The sequence below is a fragment of the Artibeus jamaicensis genome, unplaced genomic scaffold (genome assembly GCF_021234435.1).
Source record: "Artibeus jamaicensis isolate MK-2021 breed Jamaican fruit bat unplaced genomic scaffold, CSHL_Jam_final scaffold_3151, whole genome shotgun sequence".
NCBI classification, from domain to species: Eukaryota; Metazoa; Chordata; class Mammalia; order Chiroptera; family Phyllostomidae; genus Artibeus; species Artibeus jamaicensis.
In genome coordinates, this window is record NW_026522037.1 from 1354803 (window position 1) to 1381421 (window position 26619).

The 26619-nt window shown below is 57.6% G+C and overlaps 1 protein-coding gene across 4 annotated transcripts in view; it reads right to left on the reverse strand.

Annotated features, from left to right (window-relative positions):
* The window catches only part of CARD11 (caspase recruitment domain family member 11), a 74025-nt gene that overhangs the window by 36394 nt on the left and 11012 nt on the right, over positions 1-26619 (reverse strand). The window contains exon 1 of one of the 4 annotated variants that reach the window (XM_037137924.2): positions 9010-9172. The exons of the other annotated variants lie outside the window; for them this stretch is intronic. The gene's annotated coding sequence lies outside the window, so the exon portion shown is untranslated. Of the gene's footprint in view, positions 1-9009; positions 9173-26619 lie in introns of those variants that run through there. 4 annotated transcript variants of the gene reach the window in all.

Genomic DNA, 26619 nt, shown 5'->3' on the forward strand with positions numbered 1-26619 from the left:
AAGGCGGTAAATCACAGAGAAAAACAGTAACGAGAAGAGGTAGAGGAGGTTGCCTCTGGGGATGAGGACGGGGCTGCTGATAGGCAGGTTGGGAACTGATGACAAGCCTGCTTTGCTTTTTAACTTCGAATGATCTGTGTAGTCTCTTGGTAAAAAAATGAACAAAGAACAACATGTCAGTACAAACGATGCCTGGAAGTCCGAAGGGTCAGTTCCCTCCCTTTGCCTCGCACTCACCAGGCTCCACCTTCTGCGACCTGTGCCACGTGACAGCTTGCCCTGCGTCAGCCAGAAGCGCTCACTGTACGTGGGGCAGGGCAGCGCTGTCCCCTCTCTCCACCTCCCCAGCAGCGTGGTTTCATTGTTCCCATTTTACAGTGAGGAGGTCGGATCAGAGAGCAGGGGGAGATCCCACAGCCGCTAGGAGGCCAGCAGAGATGCCCACTCGGCAGCCCTCACTGCCGCCGCCTCACCTGACCCTGATGTAACCAGCCAGCGTCACAGATAACACTCATGAAACACAGCATCTAATCCAACCAAGTAGATTCCTTGCTTGCTGGCTTCCACAGCTTCCTTCTTACTGCCTTATCCCCTTGTTGTGCTGGGGCGTACCCTCTAACAGCTCTCCAGGAGAAGGTGTGTGGTAAGTGCTGTAGGCAGACGCCCTAAGGATCCTCCCCAGTAACACGACCACCCCATTTTATAGCAAACAGGTTCCGAGTGGCCCTGCTACCCACCCCATGTCCACCTCATCTCGGACTCCGCACAGAACCTAGCACGGGGCCTTACTCATAGTTGCCATTCGGTATGTTTGTTGGGTGAATAAGTAAAAGTAAAATTCTGCATAAAAGAAACAAGGAGGCTGCTTGTCCTTCGAATCCAGAGAGTGCCAAGCACTTTGCAAAACCACCCTGGAGGGACAGATGCTTCTTGTCTTAGCAGGTGTCTCTGGTGTGCAAGCTGTGGGGCCAGAACGGGCCAAGCATTTGGTTAGATGAACTCATCGAGGTTCACTGATTTGCCTGGATGACTGGGGGGAGCGGCTGGAGGTCGAGGATTTAATTATTCTAATGAAACCTCCAGTTAATTGAAAGGAATTCTGGCAAAAAAAAAAAAAAAAAGGAGGGAAAACAGTGTTTTCAAAGAACCATCTGGTGCCTGTGAGGAAGGACTGAGGAAGTATGGGGACACCTTAGCACCCCAGCCATCCCGGGGTTACAGCTGGGGAACTAAAATTTTATGGAAAAGAATCAGAGGTGTCCCTTTCTCGTGTCCCCTCCCCCTCTCCCCTTTGTTGCCACTAAAGGGCACTTGGAGAAGCAGCTGGAAAACTCCCTGGCAGCATTCCTCCCTGACAGCCCGTTAACTTTTTCACCTCTGTCTAGCTCAGCTCATTCAACCGAAATATTGAGATGATAATATTTGCCATCAATTACCATGTGTACAGCAATCAGTAGAGCTTCACTGATACATATTTTGAAAACAGCAATTACCATTTAAAATTCACAGTGGAGTGGCAGGCACTGCCAGCTGCCGACCCCATACCCATTCTCTCTTACTTCATAACAGAGCCAATCTGAAAAACTCTTTCCAGCCTCCCTTGCAGCTAGGGTGGCTGTGTAACATGATCCTGGCCAATGCAATGCAAGTGGAAGTTTCTGGTAAGACTTGTAGGTTGGGGGCAGACTCAGGTGAGAAGAGCCTCTTATTTGTCCCCATCTTCCTGCCTGGGATATGGATGCAATGCTCTGAAGCACAGCAGCTATCTTGTGACCATGAAGACAAAGGCTACACTCTAAGCACAGCTGCCTGGAATGCTACCAGGACTTTGGGTCTGAATTAACCTTCAAGTCCTTGGTCCGCAGAAGAATAGAATCCCTCATATATGTGAAATTCTGGATTCTTTCTTTTCTTTTCTTTTTTCTTTTTTTTTGCTGTTAGGAAAACCATCTAACAGATATGTTGTGACAAATGAGATCCAAGATGTCTAAGAATGTCATCTGGGTCCAGTTGCAGAAATCTGAGCCCTGCAACCCAAGCAGCTGCTGCTGCCTTGTTTGTCCATTGGTCCTTGTTCCTTTTACTAGACTCAAAACCGGGGTGAGCAGGTGATTAATAAAGAATAAATGTGGCCAGTGAATGGCGTGCTGTTGGGACAGGAATAAGTGGCAGGACTCTGGGGGCTTATGATGCCACGAGGCAGTGAGGCAGAGCCCAGGAAATGGTTACTAACAGATGACTCTGCGCCGGTGCTCTCCACCACTCCCGGCAGCACACAGGCTGGTCAACGTATCTCCCCTCCTGCCATGGCCCGGCCTCTACTGAGCACGCACTCTTGGTTTTCGTCTCAGCCCGTGTTCCCAGCTGCCCCCACGCCCACTGGCACCCACCACTTCTCTCTTAGCCCCTGTTCTTCCCAGTGCTCCCCAACGCCCCCATCTCCCGTTATAGCCAAGCTGCTCCGCCAACATCCTGGCATGTCCTCCTGGCAGCCCAGGGCTCTGCCCAGCATCCCCGCTGCCTCCCCAGGCTCCAGGCTCCCACAGTGTTTATACCCAGAACTCCTCAAGGGGCTCCACCCACTCCTTTCAGTGCCTCAGGCAGAGGACCAGTACTTTCTGCAAAATAACAAGTCTCGACTCACTATGTTTTAGGAAAAGAGGCGGCATCCGCAGGAAGTCAGGATGATCCAGGGGTAGGGAGTGGGGCACGGCCCATTTACAGAACCCAGGGACCAAGGGCCTGGCCACATCGACCCCACCCCTGGCCCTGCCACATGGCCACACGTATTCCCTAGTGGCTTCCGACCTGTACCCAGATGGAGGATTTCTGGGAGGGTGCACACCTCCCGTGTCACCCAAGGAGATAGCTTTCCCCCTGCCGGTCTCATTCCTCCCCCTGCTCCTGCAGAGAGCTTTTTAAAAAAGCGCAGTTAGGAATGACGGATTTAAATTGTTCTGAGTTGTGTATCAATTTATCACACTGGCTTCTTAGGAGCCTCCGCTCCATCTGCCTCCCAGAACTGTGCTCCCAGCATGCCGACTGTCCCCAAGGTCTCCGGGCGGCCGGTGCGTGGTTCTGCCACCCTCGGGCCTGTGAGTGAGGCTGTCCTGTCTCCATCCTGGGGCGCGGCACGGGGCTGTGGCTGGCCCTGGCAGAACCCCAGACTTGAGCCACCGGAAATGTTCTTTCCTGCAGCTGCCTCAGAAGCCCGGTCAGCACCTGCGTCTTTGCTATGGGGTCCGTCATGTCACTGTGAGCGCCAGCTGGTTCTGATTTAGGTGCCCCGTGGACTTTCAAAAACAGCCCTTCACCTCCTCCGTGGGCCTGATGGGATCCCTTTCCATCAGCCTGTTCTTCACAGCCTCCGCGACCGTGCGGTCATTCAGGTCGGAGAGTCCACGGTTTGCCTGTGAATTCGTCCTGCCGGTCTCGAGACGGTTCGTAACCGCACGCTGCAGCCCGTGGTGTTTTTGATAAACATTTTTTGAGCGGAATGCTGTAATGATCCAGGGTTTTATGATAAAAACATCCCATCGTCACAGAATGTGCTCGGTCGTCCGTCCATCGGGAAGAACTCAGCGTGGGCAGGGCAGACGGATGCGCCGGCTGGCACTCTGTGAGGTTATGTCTGGCCACCACCCTTTGCCATTCCTTATTTCCACACCCGGAAACAAGAATCGGGAGGAAAAAGAGAAGGACGAGTGAGGACCAGGCACAGGGCAACTGTAGGGCATTTGGAGCAGAGGAGAGAAGGCAGGGAGAGGCGAGGCGGGTGCCTCTGGCCCGCAGTTTAAAGGTCAGTCTTTGCTCAGACAATCAGAGTGAGTGGGGGACGCAGAGCCGGTCACTCAGGCCACCACTGCCCCTCAGATGTAGTGGCCTGCAGGGCCAGAGCCGGTCCTGGTGGGTGAGCTGTGTACAGAACACGCCCTGGTCTCTCCCTTCGGCATTTATGAGACACATGGAAAATACACTTAGGATCGACGCGGCGATCAATTTAAACTGCATTTCCAGTGGTGGGTGGGGCTGCCCACTTCATCAGCTGTCGTGGGGACGGGTTAACGGGGTAACACTTCGACACACGTTTTTGTGTATCTGAAAATAACTCTGCCGATGTTAGATTTCAATCGACCCAAAGGTCAGTATCCAGAAAATGCAGATTCAGGTTTTCTTACACGGGAACAGGATGGCTGTGCAGGGGCGGAGTGCTTCCTTCTCTGTGCAGCTCTGACTTCCCCAGAGGCACAGGGGACAGGGCATCTTTCTCCAAAGGCCTTCAGGTCTGGTCAAGACCCTGGTGTGGGAGGCAGCAGCCTGGGTTTCCTCATGTCGCCCCAAGGTGCCTGGGACTCGAGGTCAGAGCCGTGTTTTCTTGTAGGTCAGGTCACTGGGCACATTTCCAGGCAGCAGAAGACTGGCGGGGAGGGAAGTGTGAGGGCAAGAAGGAGGTCTGAGGGCTGGGTGGCAGTGACTTTGTTAAGGTGGGTGGTTTCTGTCAATTCAGAGAGCCAGGGGCTGGGATCCCATGGGCAGGACACCCCCCCCCACCCCCCGCAAGGAACAGGGAGCTCCCACCCCTAAGAAGCTACAGCATGCTGTGCTGGTTGGGGGTGAAGTGACACTGTCCTACTGCCGGCCTCCTCTGTGCTCTCGGGGACAGGACCTGGCCCTGGGGGCAGAGAGTCTGGCCCGGACTCGGGTTCTGGTGCTCGCCGCTGGGTGGCCTCAGGCACCCTGCTCCACCGCCCTGAGCCCCTGTGGGTGTGTAGACTGGACGAGCAGCACCCACACTTCCAACTTCTGCGGTGCACACAGGGGCACCCGATGTCACCGAGTCAACCCGAGGAGGCCAGCGGCGAACTCCTGATGACACTTGGAGCGTCTGCCCCAGAGTCTTCTGGAATCACCTCCGGAAGCATCTGTCTGTCTATCCTGTTGCTTACTATCCTTGGGGCAGGACCCAGTTCCTATTTCCAGTACGCCTCAGGGCCTTGCAAAACTTTTGTGCAATAGGCGTTTAATATTCATAAAGTGACGCCTGATGGAGAAGCGCCAGATCCCCTCCCCATGTCAAAGCTCCTTCCCTTTGCGGGTGAGACCACCATCCACAGGTGTGGTGACCTGCCCTTCATCTGTCCCTGGCTCATTGTGCTGCGCCTGCATCTCGGGTCTGAGTGCCGGTCTGTCTTGCTCTCCCAGTAGGTCACGGACCAGAGGCTGGAACCCATGTCCCCGAGATTTCTGACCTGCAGGGACAGAGCCACCAGGACTGGGCGCCGTGCAGAAAGGCCGGCTGCTCTGGACGCTGTCTGAAGAATGCTCCGTGGGGTGCTGTCCCCCAACATCGCCTCCCTGCTGGGGCAGCAACGGACTTGAGCTGTGTGCTCCTTCCCGGGGTCACTGCCAGGACCCAGAGACCTTGGCAGTGACAAGGGGAGCCCGTTCTTGGCACCGGGGCTCTGTCTGGCTCGTGGGGAGGCGGCTCCCTGGATGCAGTCAGCTCGGCCTGAGCCAGCGTCCCAGGGAGGGAGCCTCGCGCACGTCGCTCCCCGGAGGTGAAAGGTAACAGGAAGGGGACAGACGCTTCGTCACCAGCTCGCCTTCAGGGACACCTGCCTTGACAATCAGGGGCCGTGGTGTCTGCGGGTGTCTGAGGCACAGCGGGCCCTCATTCAGTCTCAGAGGGGGACAGAATGACCCGGGCACGAAGCCCGCAACAGGCAGTGCGGTGGAGGCGGGCGGAGCCTCGGGAAAGATGGCCCGGGCTCCGAGAAGCTGGGAAACCCCGCTCCACAGATTCTGCACGGTCACGCGGGGTCCTGTCCCCTAGGACCGTGCTGGACTGTGCGTGTGTGGCCCAGGAGAACACAGGCAATCGAGACGCCGGCGATGGGAGACCACAGGGTCCAGCAATGAGTTGGGTTTTCAGCCGGGCAGGAAAATAAGCTGAGTGTCTCACTATTCTGCAGGAAAGAATAGTGACACCCACCTCCCAGGCCTTCTGGCACCGATGACCCAGTTTTCGGAGAGTCTAGACGCCCGATCTGCCTCCCCTCCCCTCCCCTTCTTCTTCACGTCTTGTGGCAACGCCACCATTCCCTGGGACACTCGTCGGAGCAAAAAGCAGGATGCCCACATCAAAGCTCTTATTGCTGAGGTTTCACGGCAAGGAGGTTCCTGTGAGATTAGGCGGCACAGGGGTGGGCGGGGGTCAGACTCTGTGTCCTGGAGCTTCTGCCCAAAAGCTGGCAAGGGAGCCAGTTAACTCATCCCTAGAGCCTGCACTACACTGGGAAAACAGGTTTCTAATTGGACAAATCCAATTAGACGTTAGGGGTTAGGCGTCCGAGGGGGAGGCAGAGAGAAGGGGGAGTGAGAGGCGCCGGATGGGACTCCCGCCTCACACCTAAGGCAAAACAAACAGCTCTCTCGGGGAAGGGGGCCCCTCCTTACGCATCACCCCTGCAGCCCCACATTTCAAAGGGCTGCAAAGGGGACTGTGGAACGTCCTGAAAAGGGGACTCCTCGGAGACAGGGCATGGGCTGGCGTTGGCCAGGGGCTCACAGAGAGAGGGTGGGGCTGGCCACTTGGATCTGGGGCTTCACTTTGGGGTGCGCCCATGCTGGGGAATGAGGTAGAGGGGGTGTTTGCACAACTCCGTGAAGGTGCTGAAAACCACCGACAGTCCACTTTGCAGTGGCAAACTTTGTTACAAGAATGTCACTTCAATCAGTGACATAAGATACATGACAACAGCTGAGATGGCTTGTGCAGTGTCAGATTCGGAACCAGCGCTAACCCCGGCCAGCAAGCAGCCCTGTGGGAAAGCATCCTCGACTCGGAGGGGGACTAGCAGAGCCAGGACTGGGAGAGGACAGTGTAGGGTGAGGGGGGCCCGGAGCCCTCACGGTGGCCTTCTGGTGGCTTTTAAATCTGAGGTTCTGGAAGCCGTGGGAGTCAGGAGGGGGACTTCTGTGGGCTGCTTGGTCCAGGACGCCGCTCCGCAGAGGCAGCATGGGCAGGCGGGGCGGGGGGTAGACGAGAGGGCAGAGAAAAGGGAACAGGAACTGAGGGTTCGATTTAGCTCGCACAGGTGCACGGCCAGGGGCAGGGAGGAGAAGTGAAGCAAGTCCCAGCAAAGGGCGGGAGGCAGCGCGGGTGTGAAAGAGGAGGCAGGCTCCTGCCTGTCGGAGCAGCTGGGTGTCGGTCACCCCGCCTCCTGACAGCTCCCCGAGAGCTTAGCAACTTGCCCATGAACTTGACTGATTTCCCAAAGGCCAGCTCACCGGCTCGAACGCTGTGAGCTTGAGATGCAAAAGAAACCAAAAAACAAAAAACCGAGGAGTCACATTTTCCACGTACCGGGAGAGTCGAACGAAAAACATCTCAAAATACACCAACGTGCCTTCCAAGGAGGGCTCTGCCCCTCACCTCCCTCGTAACCCTTTCTCTGTGTGTGGAAGGGCCTTGAATGAACTTGCTGGGGTTGGAGGCTGGTGGGTGTCGCCTTTCACTTTCTCTATGACCATGCACCAGAAAGTCGAGACTGTGTTTTTCCGCTGTTTTCATGCTCCCTCCACAGTCATGATGGAAACACTTTACCGAGTCCCCAAAAGCCGCACAGAGAGGAACCCGGGAAGCTGCCTGCTCGCAGACAGTCTGCAGGTCCTTTGTCGTGCAAGCTCTCACACATCAGATGCACACCAGAAAGCCTTGGGGGGGGGTTGCCAAGTGATCAAACCACCAGTAATTAAATAAGGCACCGTCCAAACTGCCCCCTGGCACCCAAGAGCAGTGGGTTGGGGTGGGGGCGTTTGTTCAGAATGACCTGGCTGCCCTTATGGTCACCGATCTGCTCTCGCTGGCGAGTGAGGACTCGAGTAGGAGGCCCGGCTGGGAGGCCAGCCACCTGGCATCACACGCGCACACGTTATGGACCAGGTCGGGGTGTCCTCTGACCCACGTGGTGGGACTTCTGCCACCAGGGAGGCTAACCTGCTGGGTGACCTTGAGATGCCAGGAATGAGCCACCTGCTCCTTGCTTTAAAGGACAGCGCTACACTCCGGTGCACTTCCTCAAACCAGTGACGTCAGTCTGGCTATGAACAGAGGAGTGGGTCCCTGGGGAGCAATACTCCCTGCCCCCCAGCCCCTGCCCGGGCCGGGGCTGCGAAGTGTTCTTCAAGTCCACAGGATCAGCTGAAGCATTTCGTTAGGAAACCCAGCTCCTCCTGAGGTGCCTCCCAGGGATCCTGGCTGGGGGTGAGGTTCCCTCTGGGGCCCGGTCCTTCTGCCTCTGGGGTGGGCTGCCGGCCCCATGCTGGGCCTCTCTTCCCACACTGGGGGTCTGGGTCTCCCTCCTGGGTCGTCTACCCAGCAGCTTTGCTGGTGGGAAGGGCTGGCCTGGGTAGGACTATTGGATGGTTCACAACTGGCGTATTTCTTTGCAGATGGCGGAATCTTCCTGAACCTCTGGGGATGTGACCGAAAGGTGCTCCTCGGGGAGGGCAGGGATCTTGCACAGGGCAGGGCTGCGGGGCTCACGTAAAGGCCGGGGGCCCGGCTCCTGGAACCAGACGCTTTACCCACTTCCTCTCCACGCGGCGGAGGTCATGGGAATCTCACTCCTTCCCCCAGGAACACCCCTGTGCCCTCAGCTGTGGCTCGGCCTGGGCACCGTTTTCACTGGAGGAAAGTTAGCAAAACCAGCCAGCAGAACAGGAGCGTTCTGTCCAAACCGGGATCGGGCATTTGCCGAGAGCCCCCTCTGGCTCAGCTGTGGCCCTGAGCACAGACTGGATGCCCAGCCCCCGGGGGAGGGGACCCATGTTGTTGAAGAGGTTACGGAATGAAAAGGAAGGCGCGTGAAGCCAGGAGAGCGCATGGTGCGGACGACGGCAGGGGCATTGGCGGTGGGGGTCCCTCTGCGCGAGGATGTGGCTCCTCCAGCTCAGCACCCGCCTGCCCCGGAGCGAGAGGACCGGCTCCCTGGGAAATGTACTCACGGGTCTGCAAACTAGCTGTGCCCCGGCCCGAGGGGTCCCTCCGAGCTCCTCTCAGACCCCCTCTCCTCCAGTGTGACGCCTGTCGGGCCCCAGAAGATGCCCAGGCTACAGAGCTGCGGCCTCCCCAGAAGCCCACACGCCCCACGCAGAGGCCGCCTCTATTTTTAGCAGGGGCAGAGGTGGGGGCTGGGGTGGGCTGCTCTACTTCCCTTTTTATTTTGGTTCTGAGCAGAGGCTGTGGGTGAGTTTCCATGGAGAGCAGAGGCAGGGAGAAGAGAAGGGGACCACAAGAGAACAAGCGGTGGAGAACTGGGGGCCCTGTCTGTCACTGGGGGTGGCAGGGGAGGGCAGGGTGGGCAGGAGTCCAGTGTCACCACAGATCTGCCTGTCCTGCTGGCCCTGCCGCTGTGCTGGACCTCGCCCAGCAGAGCAGGGTCCCCTGACCCAACGGCCCCTGGAGGGAGCCGGTTGGCAGGGAGTGGGGGGCCTAGCACATCCTGGAAGATCCCTCTAAAAGCCTCCCTCGGAGGTGCTCAGAGCCGAGCATGGCACAGTGTGCTCTCTGGACATCTCTCCGTGGTCATGGAGAGCAGTGTGCCCCACCCCCTGGCAGCTAGCAGTCTGCAGGCTGTCAGGGACAGAGAGGGAGGGGGCCTCGGGTGGGCGGAGCACCCGGCACAGCCAGGCGGTTCACAGACGTCAGCCCCGCCCCTTTCCTAGAAGCCGGCCAGGACCCTCCACCCCAACTCAGCCAGACACAAGTTTCTCGCCCCGTGTGCCAGGGCCCTGCTGGGACAGCCCAAATGGGCCACGTCAGCCTCATCCCCTCTGTTCCCCAGCCTGCAGGGGTCCCAGGGGAGCATGCCGGCCCCTCATCTTTTCTAAAAAAAATGTCGGTATGATCAGTAAGCTGCGTGCACCTGAAGCGTGCGGTTCAGTGAGTTTTGAACAAGAAGACACCCTGAAACGAGACCCCCGTCAAGGGGTCAGCACGGCCGGCACCCGAGAAAGTTCCCTCCGGGCCCTTTCCACCCGCCCCTCACCCGAGGCGCCATGACTGCGGTTTCTGTATGTGTGGATGGCCCCACAGCCCGGGCGAGGCCCGTCTGAATGGAGCCCAGTGGGACGCGCCCCTGTGGGGTGTCGCAGCCTGCTCCTCGGCTCCTGCCCCAGTCTGTTCACCCGTCCCCTGCTGGTGGTGTCCCAGATTCCTTTACTGGGACAATGTTGTTCAGACCTTTGCCTGAGCACAAGTCCTTCTTCCAAGTCAACACCTGGGAATGGGACCGCTGGGTGCTTAGCCCGGTGGGAAGCCGTCGTGGTCGTTCTCCGAAGTGCTGAATGGGAGGAAGCCTGGTGGGAAGACGCAGGCTTGTGGGGTCAGAGCCCAAGGTGATGGCGTCGCAGGCCTGGGTGCCGTTTCGCCACCCGCACCACGGCCGCCAGCTGAGGGGACGCGAGTGCCAGGAGGTAGCACGCATGCCTGGCAGGACCGCAGCCCTCCCGCGTGGCCCCGTGCCCGCTCTGTGTCCTCATGGGCCCCTTTTCTGCCTCCGGTCCTGTCGTGCCCACTGGCCACCCTGTGGAACAGGTCACATCGTCCCCACGGTGCAGAAGAGGGTCTGGAGGAGGAGGAGGCACTGAACGCAGAGGTCCAGACAGAGTTAGGGGCGGAGCGGGGACCATCTTTTTACGCCCCTGCACCTGGCCTCCTCGCCGCCCCCTCTCCCCTCCCTCTCACGGGGCAAGCCCCGCCCAGACGGAAGAGGCAGCAGTGAAGACACTGGGAGGCTTAAACTCGCCACAAGCAAGCTGAGCGGAGCTGCCCACTCACGGGAGAGTTTCAGCGGCAAGATGCCCAGCCATGCGCCGGGGTCGGGAGCAGAACAAGGGGTGCCAGGAAGGTCTGACGTCCCTTCCAGCTCTGGGCTTCTAACCGCTCCCCTGGGAGAGGACCAGTGCCCCAGCTTTCTGTGACGGGGCGAGGAGATTCCCTCCGGGCTTGTCCGTGGAGACACACCAGGGGCGACGCCACCACGGAAGGGCAGAAAGAGCTGGTTCTCATGGGCAGCCACCAAGAAGAGGGGGTCCCTTTGGGCCCCGGAGGAAAGGGTGTCCCGAGACCCCTCGGAGAAAGCGGCAGTGGCCCAGTCACATGTCAAAGGCTGTGGCCTCCCAGTGCCTCCTGCACACGCACCCAGTGAGGGAGGCTGGAGTGGGAGGCTGTGGGTGAGGGGTGGCTTTTCCAGAACAGCCCCACAGGAACCTGGACACCCCGGAGGCGAAATGCACCTGACTGGGACTGGGGCTGTGCTGTGTGAGGCCCAAGCCCCAGCAGCTGCAAGCCCAGGGGGGCCGGGTCTGCCCCGCCCCAGGCCCCTGGAGCTCCCCTCCTCCCTCGCTGTTTGTTTTATTTATATTCCCGGTGCAACCCGGAGTCTGAGCAGCACAGGCCCTTGGCTGCTGACGCAGCTGCTGGAGTCAAAACTTGTAAAACCCTATTTCAAAGAGGTCCGATGATTTTATTTTCTGATCATAAATACGAAATTCAATTAGCAGCTTGCTGCTAATGAAGTCGCCATGGAAGCAGCCTGGAGACACAGTGTGGAGAAGGTCCACCATAGAAAGCAGAACCCGCTGTCCTGTTAGCTCCCCCTGCCCCCGCCCCCACCCTCCTCAGGTCCCTGAGTGGCCTGGAAGGGTACCCCCTCCAGGCAAAGAATCGCATGTGGGTCACAGGTGCCCTTCACGGGCCTGTGGCAAGGTCCTGGGCACTCTGGCCTGGCCAGCTCTGTCTTCTCTCAACAGCTACCTTTGTCCACGGCAGAATAGAGGGAGGAAGGACCCAGAACATCTGCAAAGGAGTTGAAGGAAAAGCTGCTAGAAAGAGCCAGACATTGGCCAGTGAACGCTTCTCGACACTCAGCACCCACCCCGTTTCCACGGCGACCCCCACCTCGGCTTCTCTATGCTAGGAATCTGTAGATGGTTTGTCTGTAAAATAGGACTCGTAATGCTCATACTGGTGGGATTTCTGGGAGGGTTAAAAGCATTTCTCCAATAGAGGGAAGCCAGGAAGCCTAGGAACTCCCGTAGCTGTCTGCGCTGAGGGCGGGGGGGCAGGTGAGCAGGGAGCAGGGAGCAGGACCCGAAGAAAGTTTGGTACCAGCCAAGTCTTGTTGCCAAATTGTGTTCGCTGAGAGACAGTCCTGAGACGACCCCATGCTGGCAGGCAGGGCAGCTGCCGCCCCCCCCACCCCCACTTCCCTCCTGACAGCCCCTGGGGACTCTCTCTGGGACAGGAGGCTGGTCTAGGCCTGGGCGCTCAGCACAAATTATCAAACAAAAAGAGGAGGTTATTTTTATTTCTATGCAGAATCAGGCTGACAGGGTCTAATTTTTCCCCAAGGACAGATCAAGAGGGAAGTTCGATTTTGGAATTGTAGAGAGAGCTCTGTAGGAAAATCTGTGTTTAAATCCTGGTTGGTTCTCTTAAGACTAACCCGTGGAGGCTTATGAATTCAGCCCGAGTTCTCTGCCACACCTCTCCTCGGGAGGCGGGGCCCGCACCTCTTTCCCTTGAGTCTGCGCAACATCTCAACCCACAGACACAGGTGGAGGCACTGCCTGTCCCCCAGGACACGCCTGCCACGCCCGTGTGCCCTCTTGGGAGGGGGCTCTGGACCCCTTTGTGGGTGGGGGGCTGCCCTAGCTGGCAGCACCGGAGCAGAGATGCCCCTTTTGCAGGTGAGCTCTGCTCAGATCGCAGATTCCTGAGCCGAACCGTTTACTGCTGTGGTTCCAGGCCAGGCATCTCGGGTGCTTTTATTTGGCAGCGCCTCACCAGCCCCATGGCCTCGCGCAAACGCTTCACCCATTGGGACCTGGGTTTCCTCATTTGCAAAGAGGAGGATTCAAGGACTTCCTGGGCACCTTCCCGAGGAAACAGTCTGTGCATTTGTTCAGCGTGAATGAACCTCTCTCCTGGCTTTGGTGTAACACAGAGCACCCTCTCACTGGTTCACTAAAAACTGCCCTGTGCGTACACGGACATGCATCTGGGCTTCTCAAATGTCCGTGTCCATTGCCTCCGCAGGGATCCTGCTGATGTGAACTCTAACACAGGGGTGTGTGTGTGTGTTGGAGGCGGGGCCTGGGACTCTGCATTTTCCATGTGATGCTGGCCCGTCGAGAGCACGCTGAGTGACACAGCCTTGTGCCTCTTGGTCAGTCCCCAACATGAGGGACTAGAGGGACAGGCAGCAGCTCATTTAACTCCCAGGATGACCCTGCGAGGAAGGGTTCAGAATCAGTGCACCAGACAGGCTGGGGACCCCGGGGCCAGAGACGCCAGGAGACTTGTCTGAGGTTGCAGTGAGCGTGTGGTGGGGCCAGGGCTGGAATCTAGGTCAGTTTGCAGACACTCATCCCCCACCGCTCTCTTTTAAACACCAGGTGACATGAGAGTTGCCACTTTTCTGGCGTCATCTGTCCCCTCTGTGCCTGCAGCGGGCCAGCTGGGAGGCCAGCCTATCAGGGAAGGACAGTGGGGACCGGGGGACACATCGGGAATAACGAGACGGAGGTGACTTTTTCAGGTTTCCTATCACCAGCCGTGATTAATTTCCAGCGTTTTCCATGCTAATGTTTTCCTGCCTTCTGCCAGTAATAAATAAGCAATAGGCTCCAATACCTCGTTATCATTCAGCCCTTTCGGGGATCTGGATTTTGATTCCTTACTGCAGTTCAATCACATCGAATTTCTTTAACCGGGACAGCTCCATTAAGAGTCCCCTCCAAGGACATCCTGGCAGGGCGGTGACAGTAATGGATAAAGGGTGGCAACAGAGAGTGGGGAGCCGAGACACAAAATATTAGCAGCCGTGGGGGAAAGAAGGGAAAACCATGAGAAAAACACCACCAACCGCATTTAAGCAACATTAAGGTTGTGACACAGGCCAATAAAACCAAGAACCCTATAGTTCCGGCTGACACTCCATTCGTAACTTTGCCTGTTTCCTCCGCAGGAGCAGGGAGCCGCTTGTCACCACCCCCCTGACGCCGAGTGAGCCCCTACACTGCCGAGCCAGTTCCCTGTTCCAAATGGGCTGAGGAGGGCTCGCCAGCCCTCGCCACACATTTCAGAAAGTTCCTTGGGGCTTCCTGCATCTGCTTGTCTTCCAAGGCTGGTGCGACCGGCCAGAGCTGGTTAGAAGGATCTTTTCCTTCGGAAGATGTTGTCCTTGTTCCCAGGACTGCGGAACTCTGCCCACCTGCCCTCCACCCAATGCACAGCAACTCACGCTGGTCTGCACCGGCTGAGGGCTGGCCAAGGTGAACTCCGGCCTGCCCAGTGGCCGCTCCGCACAAGCACGGCTCCCACAGCCACCTGGGCCTCCACCTGCCACCCTCCGGCTGCTCCCGCCCTTATCACTCCTGCAGGAACCACCTGGGATGTGTCCGGTGCAGGGCGCCCTTCCCCTGGGGCAGTGCTTCCTAACTTTGCCGAATCCACTTGGCATCTGGGACCATTTCCAGAATCATGTTTTTAAATACGCAAAGGGACACACGGAAGGTGACAAGGGACCCATGAGGCTGAAATGGAGTCATCTGGTCATTTAAGACAGCGGCACTCTAACACACCCCTCCCCTCCCCCGTGCCGGGCACTGGCTGCACACCTCCCTAGGGTTCCACACGGGGCTGAGCGAACCGCGTGCGGAGACGTCCGCCGGGAGGACCATGGTTGTGCTTTCTGCTGGCGACGGAATTCAAGTTCCGCTGACACGGCGGCGCGTGTCCCTCGAATGCATAATCGGAAGGAAGTGCTAAATATGCATCAGAGCCTGTGAGACTAGAGATGCAATTGCTTCTATCCAAGTTCATGGTGAGGAGGCCCCGCCCCAGGGTCATAGCCTCTCCATGTCCTATTGTAGCCGCCTGCCCACCCTGCAAGCCCCCAGGGGTCAGGGACCCTCCCCTGTTGTGCTCTGTGCAGCCATGTGACAGCTGGCAAACTTCCCAGCATGTTTGTAGATGTGTGAAAGTGTGTGATAAACACGGCTCAGGGCGACGTCCCCTGCCACCTGCGGGCGGCCCTTCCGGGTGGCTCTTATGGGTGGCTCCCCAAGACAGGCGGGGAGCGCCGGGTGCCCTCATTTGCCCCTGTGCGGATCTGCTCCCTCCCCACCGCATGTGCATAGGCACCTATTTTCACAGACATCACACATCGCACACACATCATAAAACTCACCATTGCAGGTGTGCAACTCCGTGTGTTTCAGTGTGTTCCCAGCCTGTGTGACCATGTGATTCTGGAATGTGGGCATCGCCTGCCCCACCAGCCCAGTCTCGCTGACCAGCTTTCTATCTCTGTGGACGCCCCTTGGACGGTGCATGTCGGCGGAGTCACGGGATACTCGACTCTGTGTGTCTGGCTTCTCACACTCAGCGTTCTGACCCCCGGCTCGTCCACGAGCAGCAGCAGGCCGCTCATGGCGGCAGCGTGTGCATGGCACAGACGGCGGGTGTGGCCCCTGCCCCGACTCTGCCAGACCAGCAGGCACTGAGGCTGACCCTGGGGCCCAGACCTCTCTGTCTCCCTGTCTGTGAAATGGGGAAGCAACATCTGCCTCCAGGGCTGTGGGGGGCTTTGGAAAGCGAACAGACGCAAAAGACAGCGTAGAGCGCGTCACATAGTACGTGTGGCTGGAGAAGAGAGCCTGTAAATCACTCTGACGACAGGTGGGGTTGCGGCCCGCAGCCAGGCGCCTGCAGGTGGGCTGCATGGAGGAGCGGGCCCATGGACGAGGTGGTCAGTCTCCCTTTGAGCCCCAAATGATGAGAAGAAACCAATTAAACCAGGGCCAGGGGCCGGGGGTCCTGGCAGGGAGAGCGGCTGGCACAGAGGTGTGGAATGAACAGGCCTGCGTCTCCGCAGAGCGCTGTCCGGTGGGAGGCCCGTGCCAGGAAGCGGAGCACCGTGCAGGGACAGCTCAGCTCCCACCTGGCGCAGGGCACTCAGTAGAGATCCTGTGCATTGCACAAAATTCTGCCCCGGGGAGACTGAAATAAAGCCTGCAGAGCACCTACTATGTGCCGGGAGTGGTTCAGCACTGGCTTCAGAGCACCTACTGTGTGCAGGTGTGGTTCAGCACTGACTTCAGAGAGGAGAATAAAGTAGGTGTGAGCCTGCCTGCAAGGAGCTTGCAGTGCGGTGGGGGGCGTCGGTGTGAAATAAATAATATACAAATAAACCTGTATTAAGAAATGGGACAAGAAATTCGATGGCAGTGACTTGAGTGTTCTGACAGAGCGCAGGAGCAAGCTACCCGCCCACGGACAAGTGGGGAAGAGAGTGAGGGAAGTTAGGTTCCTAGGGTCAGAATTTCCCTCTAAGTGCGGCCAGCAAAAAAAAAAAGAAGTGTGGAGTGGGCCGTGTGACAGTGTCAGAGACCTGCAGGGGCTCTCAGAGCCTCCCGTGGGGCGTCCCAGGGAAGGTGAGGCCGGCAGCCTCTCCCCAGGGGTCTGAGCCCCGAACCCATGTTTCATGAAGCACCTCGTGGGCGTAGATGGGGCCGGCCAAAAAGCTTGTTTGGTTTTTTTCCTACCGTAGCTTTAATATTGCTTAGTTGCCTTTAACTTCATCATTTGAAACACTTTGGTTCCACTGTGTGGTGACAGCTGTCCTATCAGCATGCATTAAAAAAAAAAGTATTCAAAATGGGTGAACGTTTGTGTAGCCACTTTAATATTGAAGGTGGGAGGAAATAAGCATTTTCGGCATGTTACGATGTATTATTTCAAGGAAGGTAAAAACGCCACTGACACCAAACAAGGATTGGTGCGGTGTACGGATAAGGCGCCGTGACTGAGCGAACGTGTCAGAAGTGCTTTGCGAGGTTTTATGCTGGAGATTTCTCACTGGACGACGCTCTACTGGGGTAGACCAGTCGGAGTTGATAGCGATCAAATCGAGACATTTGTTGAGAACAATCAACATTCTACCACGGGAGAGAGACAGCCGACACACTCAAAATGTCCAAATCAGTAAAGTTATTGGTGGACACGAAGAAAGTGTCTCCTATTTTATGGAAAAAACACGCGGACCATTTGGCCAGCCCAGCACTGCGAGACACCACATCTCAGGGCCCGTGTCCATCGACCTGGCGAAGGCCGGTGGACTCGTGTTCGCGCCAGGACTGCCTGTGCTTGTTCTGAAGGCGGGGACTGGTCTGCAGCTTCAGGCCCCGCTCTCCCAGGATGGCGCAGGTGAGAGGCAGCCTTGCTGGTCGGGAAGCGTGCCCCTTTCCGCCACGGAGCTGTTGCTGTTACGGATGGAGTGGTACACCCGACTCCACGTCAGCTCAGTGTCTGTTGAGGGGGTGCATGGGGGTGTATGGGAGCACCCGTCCCCCACGCAACCCAGCTCTGTTCACCTTTCAGGGTGGGCGGCCCACACTGGGGGCCACTTCCTTCATTTCCCCCCAGTTACTGTCACGTGGACTTTCAGAGGATGGCATTTTTGGGGCCCTTTCCAGATGGTGGTGGGGGGGGATGCTGGGCTTGGGCAGCGGGCATGGGCAATGCAGGGACCTGGGCTTGCGCCCGACAGTCTGATGAAGCCCCATCAGCAGCTGGGGCGAGGCCCTTCTCGGTCTGCGAGCTCAAACTCCCGCTCTCTGCCGCACGGCGGTGGGCTGAGTCAGATCCACACGTCGTTGACTCAAACGTTTCCTTGTCAGAGGAAGCGTGTGAGCAGAACTCCACACCCTCCCCCAGGATGTCACCTCGAGTCCCTCCCCCGAAAAACTCTGGCAGGCGGGCAACGCACCCTGACCTGCCGGGCTCAACAGCACATCCTGAGTGAGCTTCCGACCAACTTTCTATGATAACCTTGCAGGTAAGATAAGAGCGTGAGGGCAGACGGTCTCTCCTGATGGGAGAGCTCTCAGCTGTCGAACAGCATCATCTGAAGGGCAGCCGCGGCAGCTCTGGCTGTACACACACCAGCGGAACAAAGGGACAAAGCCCGGGTGGGCCTCCCAAGAGAAGCCAGGAGCTCGCCGCTGGGCCCTGCGGCGCCCCCGGTTCTGGCGGCGAGGTCGGCGGAGACGGAAAGAGGAATCTTTGCAGAGCGGCAGGTCCCAAGGTGTTGGAGGGGCCAGTGAACGGGATAAGTGCGCTTGTCATTGTTCAAAGGGATCCGACAGACAAGAGTGTAGGGTCCAAACCACAGATGGAATTTGATACAAACCGGAGTGCTCAAAGTGCGCCTTTAAAAAAGCATAAAGGATGGGGAGGGGAGGATCAGCATGGCCGGGCTTGTGGGGAAAACAAAAGGAGACGGGAAGGGAAGCCTTGGGTTTCTGACCAACTGTATCTTCAGAGTGACCCGGTAATGGAACACAGGTACGTGAAAAAATAATGTAGGATTGGATGAATGAGGCCAACTGTACACGATGCGGTTCTCCCTTCCCTCCCACCCCCCACCCAGGGGAGACTTTTGTTAAGGGCTGGAAGAGAAAACCTAAGTCCAAACAGAAAGCGCCAATTCCAAGCTTGAAAGTGTCAGACACCGGAGTGACCCTGAGGTGAGTTAGAATCCTGCCAGGGACAGGCGTAGCTGGGCCGGCTGACCTTTTCAAACCACGGCACTGTTTTCCCACGGACGGGACTGGTGGTCTGAGAGCCGGGGCAGTGTCTGGGGGGAGGTGCGGGGAGCCTCTGAGCCAAGAAAAGCACCTTTCTCCCCAACACGCCTGGGGGCCTCTTTCTCTCACAAAGGCCTCCGGGAACGGAGGCAGCTGTGGCCGACAGGCTGTGGAGAACACCCAGTGTGGGTACGGTCCCCTCGCCAAGAGACACGACCTTTGCAACAACCATGTGTGGCAAACAGAACCCCACCAGGGATCTGTGCATGGAGAGAGCAACGGAACGAGTCACTTGAACAGGGACACGGAATGTCCTCAGGAAGGCGCGAGAGACCCCGGCCCAACCAGCCCCCCGACATCTGAAACGTCCCCCATGCAAAAGCCAGTGGGCAGACTGGGTAACCAGGAGGGACAGAGCCTGCGGCTGGGTCACTGGGCTGGGAGGCTGAACTGAGCGGTTCTCCCGGACCCAGAGAAGAGGGCTGGGCAGGACGAGACGAGGGTCAGGAAGAGGGGGCCAGACGTCCCAGCATTTCTCTAGCAGGTGACCCAGGCAGAGAAGACACAGAAGGCGGAGAGGGGGACGAGTGCAGAGGAACCCGGAGAAGCCCCGGGACTGGGGAAAAGAGGAGTTTCCAGCGGAGAAGGGCACACAGAGCCCCAGGGAGCGGCAGGAGGAGTGAGCCCCTGGTGGAGGACGTGGGAACAGCAGGCTTGGGGGGGAATCTGAGGGCTGGCCGACCCCACGTGTGCTGCCCACGAGGAATAGGGTCCGGCCGGCCAGGGCGACCCTGGACGGACAAGGCTGTGGAGTGGTATCTCCAGAGCCCCGGGGAAACATAATTTGCAAACTAAAATTCCATGTTTGGGACCCCAGGGAAGAAGGAAGCACACACACACACATATTTACACATGCAAGGACTCAACATGTTTACCATCCACAGACCCACAATGGAACCACCACCAAACAATGCCCATCAGCAGATGGGACAGCATCCCGAGGGGAAGACTCAGGACATAAGAAACAACGGCACCTGCCTGCTGGGTTTGGAACTGTGTCCCCCAAACCCACGCTGCCGCCCCAACCGCCTGTCCCTCAGGACGGAAGTGTCCTTGAACCTAAGGCCTTCTGTGGGGTGGTTAGGTTGCACTGTGGTTATTAGTGGGGGGTCTTACTAAAGACGGGAGAGAGACGTCCCAGGTACACGGTGGTCAGAGAGCTGCGCGGCTACCCGGACAATCAGCCAAAATGGATTTTAAGTAGAAACTGTTACAGCACAAAGAAGGACATTTTACGTTGCTATAAGGGTCAATACATCGATCGAGTACAACAATTACAAACACATGCACCGAACAACAGAGCCCTGAGGCATCTGCCGCAACAACGGGCTGAATTAGAGGCAGACACGGCTCTGCCGCGATCGTCGGAGACGCCAGTCGCCCTCCCTCAACAAGGGAAACAGCCACCAGGCGGGAGATCGATAAGAAACACTGACGAGCAAACCGTTCCAGGAAAAACGGAACAAAGACTCGATCAATTCTACAAAAGGCAGGAAGCTAAAAAAGTGATGGGAAATCCAAGTCACCACAATTAAGAATAGTAAACGTTAAGTCCATTGTATCAAAAGTTACGGCGAGTAGGGAGGGGCTCACAGGGAGATGGACTGAAGGGGAAAGCACCAGAAGGGGCAAAGGAGGGTTTTATGCTGTGAAGAGGAGCCAGCTTCCCCATGAATGTCCCCGGGCCCCACAGCCCGGCTCCCGAGGCTCGTGAAGCAGAACCGTCGCGAGACAGGCAAGAAGGAACCAGCAGTCGCTGTCACAGTAAGAGACTTCAAAAAGCCCCAAGAAGGGGACACGTACTCATGGTCGGAGGAGTGAAAATAATGGACATTTGCTCCAATGGATCGACAGAACTCTGTACCCAATGACACAGAGGACAGGCTAGTTTCGAGGACACCTGGACATTTTACCACCATGTATTAGCCGCAGGAGAAATTTCAGGCAACAAGGGAGAGCAGAAATAACATATGGCATATCTGCTGATAACAATACAAAAGTAAAAAAATTGCGAAAGAATGCCATCTCCAACCTATACACCAAGAGCACTGAAAAACATACATTAAAAATTATTTTTAAAGGAGCAACGATGAGATCATAAACTGCTACGACTAACCAGAGTTCAGCAAGGGGACTAAACGCAAGACGATGTCTGTCTCTCTGACTGCTAAAACATTGTGGAACCGTAGGCCATCGAGGCATAGACAGTCAGATCAATGAACACAGTCTAGGGAGCAGCTTGACTGCGTGCAGGAGTCTGGTGTGTGGCCAGGGTGCGCCGCACGTGGTGCTCGGCACGTCAGCATGAGGACTAAAAGCAGGATTCGGTGACCGCTGGGATGGTTTGCTAACATTTTGGAGAAACTGATATGCCGATCAGGCCCCTTTGCAAAAATAAGTTCCACACAGAAGAACGACTTAAAAAATAAAGAGCTCCAAAAGCATTAGAAGAAATGCATTTAAAACGTGCCCAGAGTCTTGGGACAGGGAAGCATTCCTAAGCAGGGCGAAATCAGCCAGTGTCCTTAGGGAGACCCCGGGTGCTTCAGAGTCCTGTGTAATTACAGCGTACGATGGGAGACAGTGCGACGGAGTTAAAAGTGTGAGCCGTGGGCCAGGAGCACACCCAGGACGTAGGAGATAAAAACTGTGCAGAGCACCAACAAGAATACGAGGAACATGGCAGGAAAGGAAAAATGGAAGACAACCCACAGGCCATGGAGGCCTCTGTGACCGAGACACCAGGATCAGGCCGGGAGGAGTTAAGGGCACAGTCCCGATGACGATGACGAGAGTCTGCTCTGCGCCTGAGTTTCCTCCACTGTGGAGCTGGAACAACCATGGACCCCACCCCGCGGGGTCGCCATGGGGCTGTGCGAGCCCATGGACGTCACCTGAGTTCGTGCAGCTGTGCCCCAGACACGGTCAGCCGACGGGGAGCATCACTGTCCTTACCACTAGTGTATTCTGAGTGGCGACAATTTTCAGTCTTGGTAGTACAAAGTTTGGGCCCAGATGCAGGGAAAAAAAATACTCTCACACTGCCTTGGTGAGACTATAAACCGCCCAGCCCATTTTGGGGGGAAATCTAACAATATCCCTTGTGACCCAGTGCATGTCCCCTACACGGGCAATTCTGCGTGGGCGCCTCGCCGGGAGACGCAGCCACCTCTCTGCTCGGGGGTGTGTGCCACCCAGGAAGAGCAGGACCGGAAGGAATCCTAAATGCCCATCGACACGGGACTGACCACCTGAAACTTGGTGCTCCCCCACCTTGGTGAAGACCGTGAAGGCGTCTCGAACGGGGTGGGGTTTGTACTGATGCAGAGAGAGCTCAAGACATACTTTCAAGTGAAGAAAGAAGGTGTACGACGCCCCCAAACTACGGCACACTTTCCTGCACCTCGAAAGAGGTCTGGCGAGCAACACACCCAACCCCCAGCACTGCTCTCTGCAGGAGCACGCCTGTCAGGGAGACCATGGCTCCGGCTGTAGTCCACGAGAATTTGAAAAGAATGTGTTCAGGCATGAATGTTTAGAAGGAAGAATAAACAAAATATTGGCCTGGCTGGGTGGCCCAATGGGCTGGGTGTGGTCCTGCAGACTGAAAAGTCACAGGTTTGATTCCCAGTCGGGGCGCATGCCTGGGTTGTGGGTTCGATCTCAGCTCAGGGCTGGTATGAAAGGCAACAGATGGATGTTTCTCTCTCTCCTCCCTCCCTCTCCTTTCTAAAAACAGTAACAAAATGTCTTTGGGTGAGGATAAAAAAGAGAATATATAAAGTACAGAACAGAGCCAAACACCAACACGATCTACATGATCAGCTACTTCATAATACTGAGAGTACAGTGTCCAGGTCCCAACAAGTGAGGGCCCCGCCGTACCGGATGAGGGTCAGATGCCCCTGGACACCCCACGTCCAGCCTGAGCCTCACACTTCAGGAAAGACATCCACGGCCAAGGGCGCTCCCTGCCGCCCCTCCTGCCTTGCCTGGGACCTCCCGGGCAGTCAGTGCAGCGCCCTGGTTGGTTCTGAAGGACCTCTGAGAAAGCAAAACAAAACACTCGGTAGGAGTGTCCCCAAACAGGTGCAGAGTTTGTGCCCCAAACAAACGCCAGCAGACGAAGCAGGGGTGAAGTGAGCGGGAGGCACGCTGTACTCGAGGACCTAAAAGCGCCACACGGCGAAGACATGGACCCTGCTGACCCTACACCTGCACTTGACCCAGGTCCGGTAATCAAAGCAATTTGGAAAACCTGGTTTTGAAACTACTACGGAGCTGCAGCTGCCAACAAAGGGCAGCACTGGTGGAGGGACAGACCGACGGACTCCAGAGATGACCTCCCGGAAGTGCAGCCAGTTGATTGGTTTTGTGGCAAAGGTTCAAACGCCGCTTGCAGAGAAGGGCGGTGTTTTCAGCGACTGGCGGTGGGCTACCTGGAAATCCATCTGCAAAAAGATGAGCGTCAGCCCGCACCCTCCCCATCGTGTGAAAATGGACGCGAAGCCGATCATGTGTTTAAGTATAAAATGTACAATGATACAACTTTCAGGAGGAAACAGGGAACATTTGCAGAGATGGCTCAGACAAAGAGTTCTTGGACAAGAGAAGAAGGACACGGCTCCTGAAAGGGAAACCGGACAAACTGGACTTCCTCCTGAAAATGAAAAACGCTGCCCAAGACCCGATAAAGAGAGAAGGCCTGCTGCAGACGGCAGGGGGTGGGGGGAGGGCCCCTGAACATTTCCTGTGTGACAAAGAGCTTGTATCCAGAACACAAATGGGACCAGAAAGAGAGTACTAAGGGGGAAAAAAAAAACCAATTTAAACGAAAGACTTAGATGCTTTACCAGGATGCATGAATGCGTCACCCTCGTCGGCCACCGGGGGACAGGCAGAGTGAAGCCATGATGAGATTCCATGACACCCCGACACTCCCAGCAGCACCCCCAACACCAAACACCCCGCCTGCTCCAACACTGACACTGGCGGGACCACCAAGTGGCGTGCGCTGCCCCAGAAAGCAGCTGCAGCAGTTTCTTACAGAATTAAATACAAACTTCGGCAGCGATGCCACGCTCAGGCACATGCCCCGGAAAAATGAAAACATGTTCCTCCCAAAGCCAGTACCTGGACGTTTATAACGGCTTAGTGCCTAACCACCCAAGGCTGGAAACAACCCCCACGTCCACCGTGAGTGACCAGGCACAGCACACAGCGCCATGGATACTGCGGGGCTGTCAAAGGAGCCGGCGACTGGACACGTAAGAACATGGATGAACCTCTGAGACAGGGCGCTGGACGCAGGAAGCTGGTCCCAAAGGGCTCCATAGGGCGGGGATTCTGCTGCCATGAGGTTCTTGAAAATGGAAGACACCGTTTGGGAACAGGGCAGCGGTGTAGGGATGAGGGGAGGGCACTAGGGAGGAGCAGCTGGAGGGAGTTGTTGGGTGGGGGGAGCAGCACGGGGCTGTTTCTGCATCCAGACTGTGGTGGTCGCTTGGATCCATTTTTGCGCCCAAACCCAAAGGACGGCACACCAGAGGGAGCCGATGCACGGTGTGTTCAAGCGGCGTGGTCGGGACCGTAAGTCGCGCGGCCTCTCCAGCTACCCAGGGAGCAGACTGGGCTGGGGGAAGATGAAAACCCAGAAGACGGCTGAGGAGGGAGCGGGACCGTAGAGGACGACCCAGGACGACCAACGACAACCAACGGAGCTGTCAGCGCGCTGGGTGCTCGGGGGAGCCCCGAAGCTGCTCACCGCCTGCATTTCGCGTTTCTAGTAGCCTAGGCCAACGACGCGCTGCAGAGGGGGCGAAGTTTGCCACATTCACAGCGCGCCCAAGGTCAGAGGTCAGGTGGGAGGAGCCCTGCCCAAGGCTTTCCCGAGAGCTGTGCTGCCTCCCCCCAGCGCCGCGCTGGACAGGGAAAGGCTGACCTGACCTGACGAGTAAAAGTGCTGCACACGGTAAACAAGGGCTGGAAGGAGAGATGGAGACTGGGAGGGGAGGGCGAAAGCCCTCTCCAGACCCGACGCTTGCCACGTGGGAACAGACCTTACCTGCCCAGGCCCCCACTCCTCACCCGCCGGCGTCACCTGGCCAGGACACCCCAGAGTGGGAAGGCGGGTGCTCTCAGAGCTCGGTGTGCCAGGACCACCCCTTTCTCCTCTGAGGACTGGACGAATCACCCGAGTTCCAGAGGGGCTGTGAGTTTTAATTGAAGGGGCCGCCCAGGGGGTGTGAGGTTCCTGGATGCAGCCTGGTCGTCTGCACCTAAGGGTGCTTGCTGGCTTAAGTCCCAGAGTCTTGGCGCAGTGGCCGACTTCCTCGGGTCTGCTCTGGAATCCGAGTCTGGAAGCTGTGCCAGCCCCGCGGAGCCGCCTCACTGGTGAGGGCGGGGGCTGGCGTGGGAGCCTCTCCAGAGCCGAAGTCCCTCAGGAGGGGGGTCACAGTCCGAGCTGTTTCCCTGAGAATTCCCATGTGGGTGTCCCAGCTCCCGGAACCCAAGAGGTGACAGTGCTCAGAGATGGAGTCTTGGGGGTGGCGTGGATGTGGAACGAGGGCACTGGATTGGGGTCTCATGCCACGGGGCTGGTGTCGATAAGGAGAAGACATTAGAACACAGACAGGCACGGAGGGATGGCCGTGTGAGGACAAGGGAACGGGTCCTCTGGAGGTCAAGGTCGCCTAGACGTCAAGGGGAGAGGCCTCAGGAGCAACCAGCCCGCTGATGCCTTGGTCTCGGAACCCAAGCCCAGGGACTGAGAAAAAACAAATTTCAGTGGCTGACACTGCCCAGCCTGTCGTGCTGGGCATGGCTGCCCGAGGGACTAACACAGGGCCCAGCAGATCCTCCCTCCCCTGATGGCGCCCAGGCCCCCCCTGTGCTGGACACTGCCTGCCCCCACCGAAGCTGTAGGGAGGCACTACTAAGTCCTGCGCTGGCCCCTTGTCCACAGCTGGAGGGCTACCTGCAGAAGCTTCCTGTTGTCTTCCTCTTCCTCGCCACCCTTCCCACCACCTCTGAGTGCTGCGCGGGCACGGTGTCGAGCTCACTCAGTGAGGACTGGCCGTGCCGACCCGCTGTGGGAGCCGCCAGAGTTCATTTTAAAGCCAGAGAGAGAGCAAGCAGGAGCTGGCCGGCTCCAACGGCACTCTGACTCCGGTTTCCTGTCCCCCCCACCTGGCACAGGGCTTTGATGACAGTTGGAAGCAGACAGATGACAACTCGGGTGCCCTGCCTCCGCTGTGGAGGGGTCAGGATGAAAGGGTGACCTCGGTACGGGGTCCCCCGCCCTCTGCCCACCCTGTTGGCCTCTCAGGGCAGAATTCCGCTTAGAGGCGGAGGAGCTGCGCGGGGTCAGGGCTTGGGCTCCGGGTCAGGGCTTGGGCTCCGGCCCAAGGCCGCCCTCCACTAAAGGGCCCTCACACTGCCAACCGTGTAAACCTCCTGCGAGAGTGGGCGCTCAGCTGGGTGGTCGCTGGACCAGGCGCCCTGCTCCCGCCTGAGGTGCCTGGCTGCCCTCCCACCTTCGCTGCAGCACCCGCAGGTCCTGTGATCCCACCAAAGCCCCGGGCGCACCCCCTCTGGCCGCTCCCCTCGGCGCGCTGCCTCCCTTCTGAACTTCTGCTGCACATCCTGGTGAAGGGCGGTCGTGGTGGGAACGCAAAATGCCGCAGCCGCTCTGGGAACTGGCCTGGCAGTCCTCCCAAGGTCACGCACAGAGTGACCCCACCGTTCCCCTCCTAAGTCAGTCCCTGGGCGATCCGACACCGATGGTCAGGGAGCTCCTGGACCTGGATGGGAACAAGAACCCCGCCCCCGGCAGCCAACAGGCAGAAACGACCAAATGTACGTCCACAGGTGAATTGAATGGGCGGACGGACTGTGCTG